The sequence below is a fragment of the Manis pentadactyla genome, chromosome 2 (assembly GCF_030020395.1).
Source record: "Manis pentadactyla isolate mManPen7 chromosome 2, mManPen7.hap1, whole genome shotgun sequence".
In the NCBI taxonomy this organism is placed as follows: Eukaryota; Metazoa; Chordata; class Mammalia; order Pholidota; family Manidae; genus Manis; species Manis pentadactyla.
Window position 1 is genome coordinate 233,902,084 of NC_080020.1, and position 14,688 is coordinate 233,916,771.

The window sequence follows — 14,688 nt, forward strand, 5'->3', positions numbered from 1 at the left end:
GCAGACGGAAAGGGCTGTCCTTTCAAGGGCAGGGGTCCCTGCGCCTGCCTCCTGCCCTCGCCGCACGCTCCTCCCGTGCTGGAGGGGCACCTGTGCTGTGCAGCGTGGGGGGCTGGCACCCCCCGTTCCCTCTGCTCCTGGAATCGCCTGTCTTCCTTGTGGGGCTCAGAAAGGGTGTAGAAAGGGCCTTACTGCTCAGAGCTGAAGTTGCATGGCGGGCGGTCCCCACACCCAGGGCTCCGCTGCGGCTTGGGGGTGGCTGGTTATCTACAAGGGGCCCTGGGGCTCCGTCCCGGCGGCTCCTTCCCCTGGAGGGACAGTGTGGCTTCGGGCCCCGCCTGTGGCCCGGGAGTCCTGCCTCTCCGTCCGAGCCGCGTGGCCTCCCAGCTGCCCACCAGCCTTCCTCACTTCACCTCTGTCGGCATGTACTTCAGGCAGAAGACAGGAAGTGCGGTGACCCCCTCTCGCTGACTGGGGGTGTTGATGGGGGGCGTGCTCGGCCTGCCCAAGCGCTCAGTCTGCCGAGGGTGGTAGGATGTCCGTGTGGCCGTGAGGCTGGGCCTGTTCTGCGCTTTATAAAAACTGAAGTTCAAGCTGACTGCAATGCAGGTGTGACCCAGGTTTTAATTGCTTGGAATTAGCATCCAATCTGCATAGTACTCAGTTGGCCAATTATCTGTCACTTTGGGGTCATCTGTGCCAAAACGAGGGGCAATCCTGGTTATATGTTCCGTGGGGGAAGGGGCGGGAATGTGAATGACGCCATGATGAGAGAACCCCCAGACGTGATCTGGGGGAGGAGGGGGCTGCCTGCCCCCCGTCCCGGCCCCTCAGTGAGCTGGGCCTCACCTGGCCAGGCCGCCTGGCCTGCACCGTCTCTGTGGGGGGGTGAGAAATTCTGAAGCATATACATTCATAAGGAAAAGGGGGCTAAAAGGTAAAAAGAAAAAATGATAAGCAGCCAGGCAGAGAGAAGGGAAGCAAAGAAACAAACGTGTAAAGTGTGTATGTCCGTGTGATTTCCCACCTTAACTGGCATTTTTCAATTACCTGGCAGAGACCTGTTCTAGAGAATAGGATTTCTCCTGCTCCCACCCCACGGGATAAGGCGAGGGCAGTGGGGGCTGTGGGCCCTCTGCAGGGTGGCTGCCCATGAGCCAGGTGGCAGCAGCCCGGGAGGGGGCCCGGCGGGTGCGCAGTGAGCGCCGTGAGCCTCGTAGGGAACGGCAGCCTGGCTCTGTCACTAATGGTGGGACGTCCACCGGGCACTTTGCCCCATGTCACCAATACCTGGGGGCGTTTGGGCTTGGATGAGTGACTCCAAGTGCAGCATACAAAAAAGAAGAACGGGGTCAGCCGCTGGTCCTTCGGGAGCCGCAGGACCCTCAGCCGCCCATAAGTGGCCCCTGCTGGTTTCCGGGCCCTTTGCCTAGAAACGCTCCTTCCAGAGCCAAGGTGTGACGAGCATCATCTCGAGTGTCAGTCCTGTGGGCTGAGACCAGGTCGCGACAGGGCTGGCGTCTGTGTGATGGTGCCGTGGGGTGACGAGCAGACCCAGTCAGAGCCCATCCCCAGACCCCAGGCCGTCACTTCCCTCTGGGTGCTGTCAGGTCGGCCCTTCCTGATCACGTGAGAACCCTGCAGGCAGCGGCTGCCTCCGTCCAAGTCGTCTTGAGTGTCTGACTCCCAGCTCCTGGTGGGGTCCCTGCCCCCTGCTCCCCTCAGTCCAGCGTCCTGGCTGGGGTGCCTGCAGGGCTGACGCAGAGCGTCTGCCAGCGGGCTTGCCTCCCTCCCTAGCCTGAGCTGCCACTCTAACCTGCCCCCATCCTACGACCTTCCCTGCCTCCACGTCCCTGAACACCACCTCCGCCTCCCAGCTGACATGCTTCAAGGCCTAGAGCAGAAACCACGTCCTTCGAGGAGGCCACCTGGGTGTCACCAGGTTGATCAACACTAACAACAGAGTGGCATGTATTCAGCGTTCGCAGGTGTGAGTCGAGGACTGCGCTGCCCTGCTGTCCACCCACCACCTCGCTCACGCCTTGCAGCCCTTGCGTGAGGTCCACGCTCTGCCTTCTCCCATCTTCCAGATGTTCTGTCCCCCGAGCTGCGGGCCCGTGTGCAGCCCCCGCCCCGGGCTTGCTCCCACATTCCACCCGCTCCCCTGGCATCCTTTTCGGTGACCTGGTCTCTCCTCATTTCCTGTCTTAACCTCTGATGTGGATTATTTATACTCATCCTTTTGCTGTGAATGTTTGGCCCTGAACCTCTTGAGGTGGGAGTTGTTTCCCCAGTGCCCCGGACAGTCAGAAGTGCTGAACCAGCTCCAGGGTGGATGATGCTGGGGGCAGGTGGTGCCAGGGCCCGTGCCGCCGCCCTGCTGCACCTGTGAGCCTCAGTGTGTGCACGGGACAGTAAGGTGCACAGTGCCCTGGGTTGCTCCACCCACACAGGGGCAGAAGCCCCAGGGGAGCCACCGGCCCCAGATCTGCATTTCCTGGAAGGGTTTCCCTCGGTGCTCCTGCGGAAGGATGGCCCTCTCCCTGCTCCTCATGTGCGGGCAGAATCTGGAGTGGGTGAGAAGAAATTCGGGGCACAGAGCCCTTCCTTTTGCTTCTCTCTCTCTGCACAAGCGGGGCTGTCCGTGTGCCCTAGGATGGAACAGTTGTGTTGGGGTTTGATGATGATCAAAGCTGGGGGTGCTCTGCCCCCCAGCACCGGGCCCTCCCCTGGGCTCCTGCCGTGGGGCGGAGGGCCTTTCCATCTGACTGCGCTCCGAGGAGGGTGAGTCTGCCATGCTTTCTATCTGATGATCTGGTTATTTTCATTGATTAGGTTTTGGTTTTCTTTGGGAAAATGCCCATAGCAATCCAGCTAGCTCCGAGTTCCACAATGATTAAAAACAAAAAAAGCTGCCCCCAGCAGTGCGCCTTTGGCCCCGAGGACTCGGCATCGGCTGTGCAGCAGGCTCTCTCTGCCGTGGCCGCAGAGCACTGCAGTTCATCAGAGGACGTGGGTCGATAGCCCCAGCTCTGCCCTGGGAGCCGTGCGTGAGCCGCACAGAAAGCGGGAGGGCGCGGGGTCCTAGCAGCCCGAAGCCTCCCTGTAGGGTTAAGATTCTATTACACTTGAACTGTAGTTACCATCGTCAAAAAATAATGCCTCCCATCAACTTTTATGTTTCCATGTTTCAAACCCCCAGTTCCAAAAAGGTTGTAGAATTTCTTAATTGAGAGAAACCCGAGGACAGATGTAAGCGGACCCTCAGTTCACAGCAGTATTTTAAAAGCTGTAACCGTTACGGGAAGAAGAAGAGCCCTGAGCAGCTCGGCCCGGCTTCCTCCCCCCTTGTCTTCTCTCTTTACTTCTAAATACTTTCAGGGGGTCGTCTGGCATTCTAACTAATCTCCTATTTCTTTGCATCTGCCTAACTCTGAAAAGGTTTCACGAGAGCTTACAATGTTAAATCATATGTGAAACAACCTTAATAAGTAAATGAATGACAAATTAATCACAGGAGGAGGAATAAAAAAACCTTCAGGATTTGAGAAAGTAGGAAATGGATCGATTCTGCCTCAACTTTTCAATGGCCAAGAGAAGACATGTGATGGGAGGGAGAAGTGGGGAGTGGGGGAGGCCTGGAGAAGGGGCTGGGGGGAGAGGCGAGCCGGGGCAGATGGGCACAGAGCCCTCCCTGGAGGGAGAAGGTGCCCCCCGGCAGGTCCTTCCAGGAGGGTGGCTCTCAGCCTATGGACGCTGCTCAGTCCGGGAGAGAGCCGTGTGAGGTGGGTGCAGGTCGGCAGGCTGTGGCGAATGGGTCAGGCACAGTGGGCAGGAGAGGCAGAGGCCCTGTGCGCCGGAACCGGGGCCTCGCCTGCCCCGAGCTCCGTGCTGTGCCGCGGCTCCAGGGCACCGTGCCCTGCCATCAGGGCATCTGGTGGCCTCGCGCCCACCATTTCCCTCCCGTCCCGTCTCCCCCTTTTCCCCCCTTACGCCCCCTCCTTTCCCGAGTCGGCTCCTCCTGCTCCTCCCATCGGCCTGTCGCATGCTACGATAATCGCGATAGCTGGCCTTAAGCCAACTCTCCGAGCCGGGCACGAGGGCCAGGCTTTACACACATCATTGTATTTCATCCTCAGAGTTTCTGAGGAGGGTGCTGAGATTATACCCATTTTTAGGGAAGAAGCAACTAAACTAAAGACAGGCTGGGCAGTTTGCCCCTAGCTCTCCCTGGATTACTGCCGAGTCGGCTCTAGTTTAGCAAGTTACCATTTAAAACCACCCCTAGGTAGATACTGTTATTCATCTAATTTATCAGGAGAGAGCAGACAGCTGGCTTACTGCAGGCCGGGCCACCTCTCGTGTTTTATGGCCCAATCCTGGACCTGCACCAGGCTAGGAGGGTGAGGTTACCCTCCCTGGCGCTGGCCACTCAGAGCTCAGTGGAGCCCATGGCTATGCTTGGGAGGGTAGAAATCTGGGCAGAAGACTGGCTAGAAGGGGAACGTGCTGTGGGACAGGCAACTGTAACAGATGCTGCCCAACTGCACATTCCCTGGAGCCCAGGGGCTGCCCGTCCCTACCCTGAACCCCACTGCCAGGGCGCAGGGCCCACGGGAATCCGCGCTTTCATACGACTGTGTGCACCTTCACCCCAGTGCCACGGTCACACCAGAGTCTGTGCAGGCAGGAAGAGGAGTGACAGGGACCCAGGCATGGTTGGCCCCCAGCGCTGCCCTCCGAGTGCCCGGCAGTTCTGTGTGTTTACGCCTGGAACCACGCCACTCTTCACCGGAGCTTGGACGTGAAATGAACCTTAGTTGACGTGAGCTACGTCGGGCCGAGGCCCGCTGAACACGGAGGGAGGAATAAGCAGGCCCGGGTTCCCAGGGGGCAGGGACAGTCCCCAAGCCCGCCTTGGTAGGTCAGTGTGAAGGTGGGCAGGCCTCTGGGCAGCGGTCAGTCATGTGTAGATTATGGCCGTCAGGTATTTTGTTCCCTCTGTTTTTTAGCTTTGGTGGACCTTTGTATCTACTCAGAGCAAAATAAGGCCCCATTTTCTCAGAAGAATCTTTGGAGATTTTGTAGCTCATTGGGAAGTTGGTGGTTCTCAAAAGTCAGGGTGCTTGCGAATCGCCGTCCAGTCTCAATGGAATGGAGCTCTTTGCGCCCCACCCCTAGAGGTCTGACTGCAGATCAGAAGGCTGAGAAACTGCATTTCTCAGGGTTCCCAGGGGTGGGCTGGCCAGGGCTCATGCTTGGAACGCCACGAGTGAGACCCTCTCATTGAGACTGGCTGATGTTCTGGACCAAACCTAACTCAAAGAAAGAAGTTGTCAAAAAGATACCAAAAGCACAAATGTTAAAGTATCTTATCAATTCTTCTGCCATTTCTACTTCTTTCTGTCATCTTAAAAACTTAAGAACTCAGGCTTAGGATAAGAGGTTTTTGTTTTTCTGGTTTTCAAATTTCTCTTGTCCAGTGGCTTCGTCCTACCCTTCGATGCTCAAGATTTATATGGTCATACAACAGATTAGCTTTAGTGCTGTGAAGACCCCTCGCCCCCTGGGTACTGTGCATCGCTGGCCTTTCCTCTCCAGGCTTCACAGGAGGAGCAGAGGTCCCAAGCAGGACGGGGGCCATGCTGGGTCCAGGGAGGCGCATGGAGCGTGTGGCCGTTGGAAGGAAGCCGAGTGCCCAGCAGTGCGGGGAGAGAAGCTAACAGCTTTCTGTCCCCATGGTATCTCTTCCGACCCTGCTTCTCATTTTACTTTATTTGTAATTATGGCAAAATACATATAACATAAAATTTACCATCTTAGCCACTTTTGAGTGTATATTTCAGTCGTGGTACGTACATTCACATTGTACGGCCATGTCCAGGGCACTTTCTTCTTGAAACTGAAACTCTTCCATCTTGCAGAACTGAAGCTCTGGCTCCATTAAACAAGCCCACCTTCCCTGGCCCCTGGCGACCTTTACTCCACTTTCTGTCCCTATGAATTGGGCTCTTCCAGGTCTCTCATGGGAGTGGACGCGTACAGTCCTGGGTCTGGCTCATCTCACGGAGCACAATGTCCCCGAGGCTCATCCGTGCCATAGCACGTGTCAGAATGTCCTTCCTTTTTAAGGGGAACACTTCCTGTGTGTATACACCACATGTGTTTACCCATTCAGCCATCGATGGGCACTAGAGTGCTTCCGCCTTTTAGCTATTGTAAATAATGCTCCTGGAAACACGGTGGCACATATCTGAGATCCTGCTCTCAGTTCTTCTGGGTACATACCCATAACAGGGATTACTGGGTCATAACATAATTCTATTTTTAATTTTTTAAGGGACCCTGTTTTCCTTAGTGCCTGTGCCATCGTACATTCCCACCAACCCTGCACAGGGGCCCTGATTTCTCTACGCCCTCCCCAGCCTGTTATTTTGTTTTTTTTCTGAGAGAGCCACTCTAATGGGTATGAGGTGGTATGTCTTCGTGGCTTTGATTTGCATTCTCTAATAATTAATGATGGGGGGCATCTTTTCATGCGCCTTTTGGTCTGTGTGAGTGTCTTCTTGGGAGAAATGTCTGTCTGAGTCCTCTGCCTGTCTTTTGTGGGGGTTTTTTGTTTTTTTCTTGTTGTTGGGTTGTAGGAGCTCCTTGTGTATGTTGGACCGACCCTGTTTTGAGCACTAGTGTTCCAGACTGCTGAGGGGAGGACCTGCACCCCATCTCAGCTCTATCACTAAGCAGCCATGTCGCCTTAGTCCAGGGCTCCCAGGTGTGGTGGTGCTGCCTGCAGGGGAATTTGGCCATGTCTAAAGATGTCTTTGGCTGCCACAGGGGCAGGAGTGCTACAGGGCAGTGGGATGCTGCTGGACGTGCTGCGACCCGCGGGAGGCCCCCTTACAGAGAGCTTTCTGTCCCCGTGGCATCTCTTCCGACCCTGCTTCTCATTTTACCATATTTGTAATTATGGCAAAATACATATAACATGAAATTTACTTGGCGGGACTGCCAAGGGGAGTGGCCTGCTCACAGCTGCCCGCCCCCCCACCCGCCCTCGGGAGGACGCGGTCCCCTTGCCCGCGCAGGGACACAGCAGGTGCTGTTAACGGCCATCGCATCAACGGGTGAGAGTCTCCTTTGAGCATCTTCCTGAGGTTAAAAAGCCCAGTTACTCCATGGATTCTGACAACCTGGCCGTACGGTCGTAAACACAGAAATTCCATGTGTTCTCTGCTCTGATCTCTAACTGCTGGTCCACATGTGGAAAACAGCCCCTAAAAGCTGTAAATTTCTTCGCAGAGCTTTCATCCCAGGAATTCCAGCCAACGGGGAGCCGCCACCGATGTGGTAAACTGCCGTTTGTGGGCCCTGGACACGGAGGCCCCGGGCGCCCTGCTCGGCTCGTCTGCGGTGGTGCTGGGGGCAGACGCATCCCCCAGTGCAGTGGGTCCAGTGTGGCCTAGACTGAGCCCCGACCTGGTGCCGGGGCTCTGCCCCTGGCCATCAGCGGCCCCGTCAGCGGCTGTCAGCACCCACAGAGATACATGCTCGGAAGAACACTGCTTTTTATTCAGAGAGAATTCCTTGAAGACTTTTCTCAAATTATTTCTTTCCCAAGAGTGGCTAGAATGTGGTTATTCATTTAAATATTTACCATGGAGAAAATTCCCCACCAATTTCAGGCTCTCATTTGCTGAGGGCTCTAAGATGCAAGCCGTCTCCTGTACAATTTAAAAATCACCTTTGAAACCCCTCTCAAAGTGAGAAGCTGATGAAGCATCCATCTTAGACAAACAGCAAGAACAAAGCCAGGTGCTCTGGAGGGAAGCCACAGCTGACAGTCAGCCAGGACCGGATGACTTTCCCTGCCAGGCACCATGCTACCGTGTCCCCTGTTATCTCATGGTGGGCACGCAGCCTCGTGAGGTGGGAATCACCCTGCGTCTGACAGGTGTGGACACCGAGTGCCACGGGATTGAGCCTTCGGTCCACGGAGGTCCCAGGCCTGCTGCCTGCTGGAACTTCTTTTAACCACTGCCTGCCACATTGCTATGAATGATGCTATGCTGGGGGAAACACTTGACTTTTATTACTTATGTTCTTTTTTGTGTAGGTAGCACTAAGCTCAGGCCTTTTTGGAGGAAACGGGAAGAAAATGTCTATAAATTAGAAGCTATCAGGTCCTGAAAATCAGGGTTCTGATGAGCCTCAGAGAGCTTTCGGCTCACGTGGCGCGGTGGTGCTGTGGCTGAGCCGGTGTGGTCTGTCCTCATTCAGAGGCAAGAGCGTTGGGCAAGCACAGCCAGGGGTGCCCGTGAGCCGGGCTCCTTGCACTGAGGGGCCCCAGCCGGTGTCCACAGGTTGGGCCCCGGGGCAGGGGGTAGCTGCCCTCTGACCAGGAACTGGACATTGGGAAGCTCTGGCTGGGCCAGGCACCAGTGTTGATTAATGTTGAGGGACAGGGAAAAGTGATTTTAGTTATATGCTGTTCCTTTCCCTCAATCCCTGTTATCTTCCTTTAAGCTAAAAAAATAGAATAAAATCTCTAAAAATTTAATTACAAAAGCAATACATATCTTTGTATTGTATTATAGTGTATTTAGAAAATGTAGGCAAGCAAGCAGAAAAGAATGGAAATAAACTATGAACTATGGTGCTCCGTCCCCCGGTCAGCAGGCACCACTGCGGACGTGGGCGTCGCGGCGAGGAGGCCTCATCCCGCAGAGGGTCCGGGGGAGCACCCCTGCACGCACCATAGCAGCGGGACTGGTTTCTCTAGCGACACTCAGCCTTCCCAGGGAGGACCGAGGGCAGCAGGGCCGGGCATCTGCCCCCACGCCTTTCCTACCGACTGCACAGGATCAGAGAGGGTTCTGTAGACATCACGTCCTCCAGCTCCAGCCATGCGGAGGGGCAGAGACAGGCCCGGGGACCTTCCTGGCATCCCCAAGATGCCTTCCTGGCTGGTGATGTTGGGGGTTGGGTTTGTTCTCCTGGGTCCTTGTCCCGCTGCATCAAAGGATTGCAGGGCAGAGACACAGCAGGGAAGCAGAGTGAAAGCTTCATTTGAATCCACTCCCAAGGAGGAGCAGGCTAGAGTCAAGGCAGAGGAAGGCCGGCTTACTTGAATAAGGCAGAGAGGAAGGAAGGCCAGGGGGAGGAGAGGGAAGCTCACTGAACTCCTGCTTGGCGTGGGGCAGATCCCTTGCCGACTCCCACAGCCGGGGTCCCCTGGCGTCCAGCGTCTGCTTGCATCTGCACGGCGCGGGAACTGAGTCCCCACCACCCCAGGATTTGGGGGAGCTGTAGAGCCCTGGATGGGATGGAGGGAGATTACGTTCTGACAACTGCCAGAGGCAAAGAAAGGAGATTTCAGGCAGGCTACTAAGGAGCACGATTGTGCAGCTGCGATTCCGTCCGGGTCCCCCAGGCGACGGGAACTTGCAGGCTCAAATCAGAGCTCCCAGCAGCCCCTCCCTGCTCATCCAGAGTAGGACGGAGAGAGTGACACACTCGAAGGACAGCAAGTGCCGGAAACTTCAGAGAGGGGGAGGCACCCCCAAAAGCTGGGATTATTGTCTTTTAAGGAGTTTAAAGAATGGAATGAAGGTAAAGGGTTGGGGGTGTAGGCTTGTCAGGCGGTCTCCTGATGCCTGTCTTTGGATATGTCATTATCTATAGCCAGTCTTCTAGGTGATTCTGTAGATTAAACTTTTTGCTCTTCTTTAAGGTAGTGGCTACTCTTAAGTACTGGGAACATGTCAGTTAAGACTCTTTGCTTTGCCTTAAGATAAGTCATTGGCTAATTACCAAAGAATATATTAGGGATTTAACTCCCTAACTGTCTGCTCTTAGCCTCAAGATAGGTTTTTCTTGTTTTCACTATGCTACTCACATCCCAGCATTTTTCACTACAGGCAGGAAAAGTTAATCATGATGCTTGTCCAGGTCTCTGCCCCACCTCACCTGCATTAGCTGGAGCGAGTCTCAGGGTCAGCCCAGATTCAGAGCACGCGGAATGAACTCACACTGCAAAGGGCGTTAACTCTGTGCGTCCTCTCTGGCTCTCTGGCTTCATCTGATTAGCTCCCTGAGTTCTTGCGGGCCCCACCCTCCTTTCATCGGGCTCATAGCTGTCTTTCTGCCTAACAGTGACAGCAGAGCTGGAAGCAACCTGGGCCTGTGGGTGTGGGGCAGCGTATTTCCTGGTGCCCCAGGAGGCCTGCAAGCAGGCGCTGCACAGGAGGGCAGGCCAGCCTTTGACGGGTGCCTGCCCGGGTTCACCACGCTGCAGGGCAGCGGAGGGTGAAGGCGTTTGCTCAAGGCCACGTAATTGAATTCCAGACTGAGCCCAGAGGGCCGCTCAGTATCACTGTCAGCCACGGCCTCTGCAGCCTCCCAGCGTCTCCCCACAGTGTTCCTGACAGTGGGTGTCACTGTCCCCGTTTCACTGAGGAGGAAGCTGGCCCGGAAGGTGGAGACCACGGTCCACGTCACAGCAAGCAGGCTCCCTGGCTGGGCCTGCAAGGGGTCTGCTCGGCTCCTAGGTTGCTTCTGTGTCGCCCCTTACAAATGCCTTTCAGGTGCATTTTGCCCTTTGCCAAGGATTCCTGTTTATGAAAATAACTGATCACAGCACATGAGTATATGAAATAATATTTTACACTGCACTCATTTTATAGTTCATAGAACAGCTCTGTAGTTTGACATTTGGATCCTCCAGGAAGCCCGTCCATATTTTGTGGATTTGGGATCTAAACCCAGAGAACTTTGGCTAACCTGCCCAAGGTCACACACTTGACCTTGACCTGACCTTGGCCCATGGTGGAGCTGGGTCAGGGCTCTCCAGATTTCAGCCCTTTCATCGTAGGGCCCAGTCTGTTTCCTCTTCATTTGCTGCAGCTTGTTCAAGTCGCGTTTCTGCTGCTCTCCGGGTGTGTCTGTGACACAGGGCGCTTGTCGCTCCCCAGGGGCACCCAGGGGTGGCTTTATCAGTGGGCCTCAGGCCAGCTGGTGTCCTCAGGATGATACCTGGTCACTGTGTCCTTATCGGTCCCTTTGCAAGGGCTTGGCTCCTGACCACAGCAACGAAAGTGCAAAAGCTTCCAAAACAGAAATGAGGGCAAATGTTGGTTTTCAAGTGGGTTCATGTAGAACTTTAATGTACAAAAAGAGAAATACATTTTTTAAAAAGTCTAATTTATGACCTGACAATTCCCCTTCAAATACTTTATTCCTTTTTAAAATTGCTTTTGGTGTCCCCAAGAAAATTATCCCTACAGGGACAAATGGCTTGTTTGTCTTGGGATCCAATTGTATGTATAGTTAACTAACATAAGAGTTTGGTTTAGTATAAAAAAGGCTGGAAAATGTGCTTTTCTCTAGACCAGCTTTCTTTCCTGTCCTTTACTGCATTACCAGGCATCACCATTATGGGACATTGTCTTCCTTTATCACAAACCCCTTTTATTTCGTTATCCTCTTCTTTTGTGGGATTTTAATATCGCTGGTCCCTTTGCCTAGAGAGCAGATACAAACCCAGAGACAGCAGCCAGGTTGGACCTGGGACCCAGGAAACCATTCGGAGGACAGGCCACCTCCCAGAGGGGTTCCTTAGGAGGAGACAGAAGCCACATCGTGGAGGGTTTTCGCACCTCCTCAGGTTGCCCCCAAATGGGCCCGTGCTTCCACATGCCCTGGAGTGCTCCCCGTCACTCAGCACGGCGCGCCTCCTTGCCCACCTCTCCCTTTCCTATTGCAGTTTGTAATACATTATTTTCTTTCCTAAAAGGAAAAATGAAATTTTTCCCCCCCAGACAGGTGGTAAGAAAGATTGCAAAAAATCCAAGCCGTGGATCTAGTGGATGTCTTTCAACCATTCATCTGTCTTTTTGGCCCATTTAAATCTTTTAGCAAATAAGTGTTAAGTCAACAAAGCTATTTATTGGTAGAAAACAAACTCTCTTGATACTAATGGTTGTCCCCCACTACCCATGAAACACACACTCACACACATGCACACACACATAATCACACACATGCACACTTATACACACATGCAAACACACACACACACACACACAAATGCACACACACATCCGAGAACTGCCCTGGACCACTGCATCTCTGAGAGGGGGAGAAGGTAGGTAGGCTGTCCTGGCTGGCCTGGAAGATGTGACCGATGCGCTTGGCTCAGCCACCTGTGCTGCGTCCTCACCCACACTCCACCAGCGGCAGAAATGAGCTGATGGAGAGAGCATTGCCCCATGACCAAGCCTCCCACTGGGCATAGAGATGAGACTCAGAATTCTGGGGAATTTGTAATTTATTCCTGGGTAGGACCTTCTTCACGTCTCCTCAGCTCTTCCTGGGGCACTGGCAGGATGGCACTCATCTGGGACTGGCCTTGCCCTCTAGTGGCGGGGCTGCCCAGCAGGTGGGCAGAGGGGCAGGCAGGTGTCCTCCCAGCTCCTCCCAGCCAGCCGGGCCTCAGAGGCCCACAGTCCTCCAGGCAGCCCCTCCCCTGCGCCCAGGACCGCTGCTCATAGCCCCTGGTGCATCCTCACCGGCTCTGCTTACTTGAGCCCTCTGTTCCTATAACCCACACCATCGTAAGTGATGCCTTTGCTAATCTCCCTCCTGAACACAGCTTTGGAACGGGCCGGTCATCTCTTTGTGGGATCCTGGTGATACAGTGAACAGCGTTCCAGCTGTTGTTTTCAGAAGGCATTTACTTTTACTCACTGGGGAAGATCCATTTAGGAGGTTGGTGAGGAAATGGCATTCTCTAGTGGATGGCCAATTTGCCAGGTAATTCACTGGTTCCTTCTGGTCTGAAACACAAGAGCCTGTGGCCCTGTAAGAAGTTGGGCAGGGTTGCTGCCTCGAAGGGACTGGTCCAGAGCGGAGGGGAAGCCTGTGCACCGTGCTGTCCTGCACCCCACCAGGCTGTTCTGCACCCCACTGGCCCATGTGCTCACTCACTGACCAGGCCTGCCTTCCTCGCTAGGCCAGGGGCCTCCTTGCACGGGGCACCATTCATCTCCCCCTCCCAATAACTATGGAAGAGCCGTTTCTGACTTAGCACTCAGGAGGTATTTGTTGAATTTCTGGAGCTCAGAAATGACGGCACCACATTTCATTTCTTTCAGAGCCAAGGCAGACCCACAACGACACATTAAGATGCTACTGAGTCATGCAGGTTATGCTGAGGGAGCTGCAGTTCTACTAGACTAGGTCCAGCCTGCCTAGTTCAGGAATGGCTGGGTGATTTTCCTTCCTGAAACCAGTTTTCTAGTATAAACAGCAATACGTGGAACAAACAAACAAAAACAGTAGTTACTGTCTTTAAACATCCCATAGAAATGAAACCACGAATAGAAGGTCATCAAAAATGTGAAGTCCTTCCAAATGTGTGGTGTTCGCCAAGCCGTGTGCTGAGATCTGAACACACTACTCATTATATTAAAAGCAAAGCAACTGTGTAAAGCACTCATCAAAGTTCTTCTGTTGTTTGTGATCATGCGTAATATGATTCATATTTTCCATTTTAGATACTTCAAATCCATATATGATTATCACTAACTGATTCACCATGTTCAAAATCAAAAAGCCTGTCATTTCACATATTGCAAACCCCTTATCTTTGATTTGGGATTGTTGGGTGAACTGCTTTGCTGTGATGATATTTTACCTTTTAGTATCTTTTTCACTGGATGAAATGATGAGCATTTTTGAATCCTTTGCTCATTAACTATTGGTGTTTCACTCCTGTTGAGAAAATAAAGGTGCATATACATTCTCACTTAGCAAACTCATGCCAACATTGTAAGAACTGGTGTTAGAGTGAACAATTCAGACACGTGGAGGCAAAGAGTAAGGGGATTAGGGTAAGAGAAACCACATGGTAATATCATTATCCTCATCATTACTGTGATGATAATGGAGCCACCATCACCAAATGCATCAATGTCACCACCACCACTGCCGCCACCATTACCACCACCATCAATGTCACCACCACCACCACTGCCATCACCGTCACTGCTGCCACCACCATCACTGCTGTCACCATATTCACCACCACCATCACCACCGTCACCACCACCACCATCACCACTGTCACCATGGTCACCACCACCACCACCATCACCACCACCGTCACCACCACCACCATCAGCACAACCATCACCACCATCACCACCGTCATCAGCACAACTGTCACCATCACCACTGTCACCACCACCACCATCAGTGTCACCATCACCATCATGAGCAAAGTAATGGTAATACTCAACACTTAATAACCACTTACTTGGTGGTAGGTACTGTGTTAAATGTGTTTCATGTAAAATATCAGCTTTATTGTACTCTGTTGAGACAGGTAGGTTCCTATCCCTACTTTACAGATGAGGAATGTGAAATACAGGGATGTTTAAATAAACTGGTCAAAGGGATTCAACCCAGCAGCCTGACCCCACAGCACGTTCCTCACCGTTACGCTATAGTGACGTCTGCAGTGCAGGTGTGGACGCATCGGCATTTCCTTTGTGTGATACCTCAAAGGAGCGCACCTGGCCCAGCAGTGAGGACACCACCCCTCGGACGCCTGTGGCTGGCCCTTGCCTCTCTGTTGGACCTCCCTCCTCCCGAGGTGTCTTGTCCCCAGGCCTTTCCCGCACAGGAGGT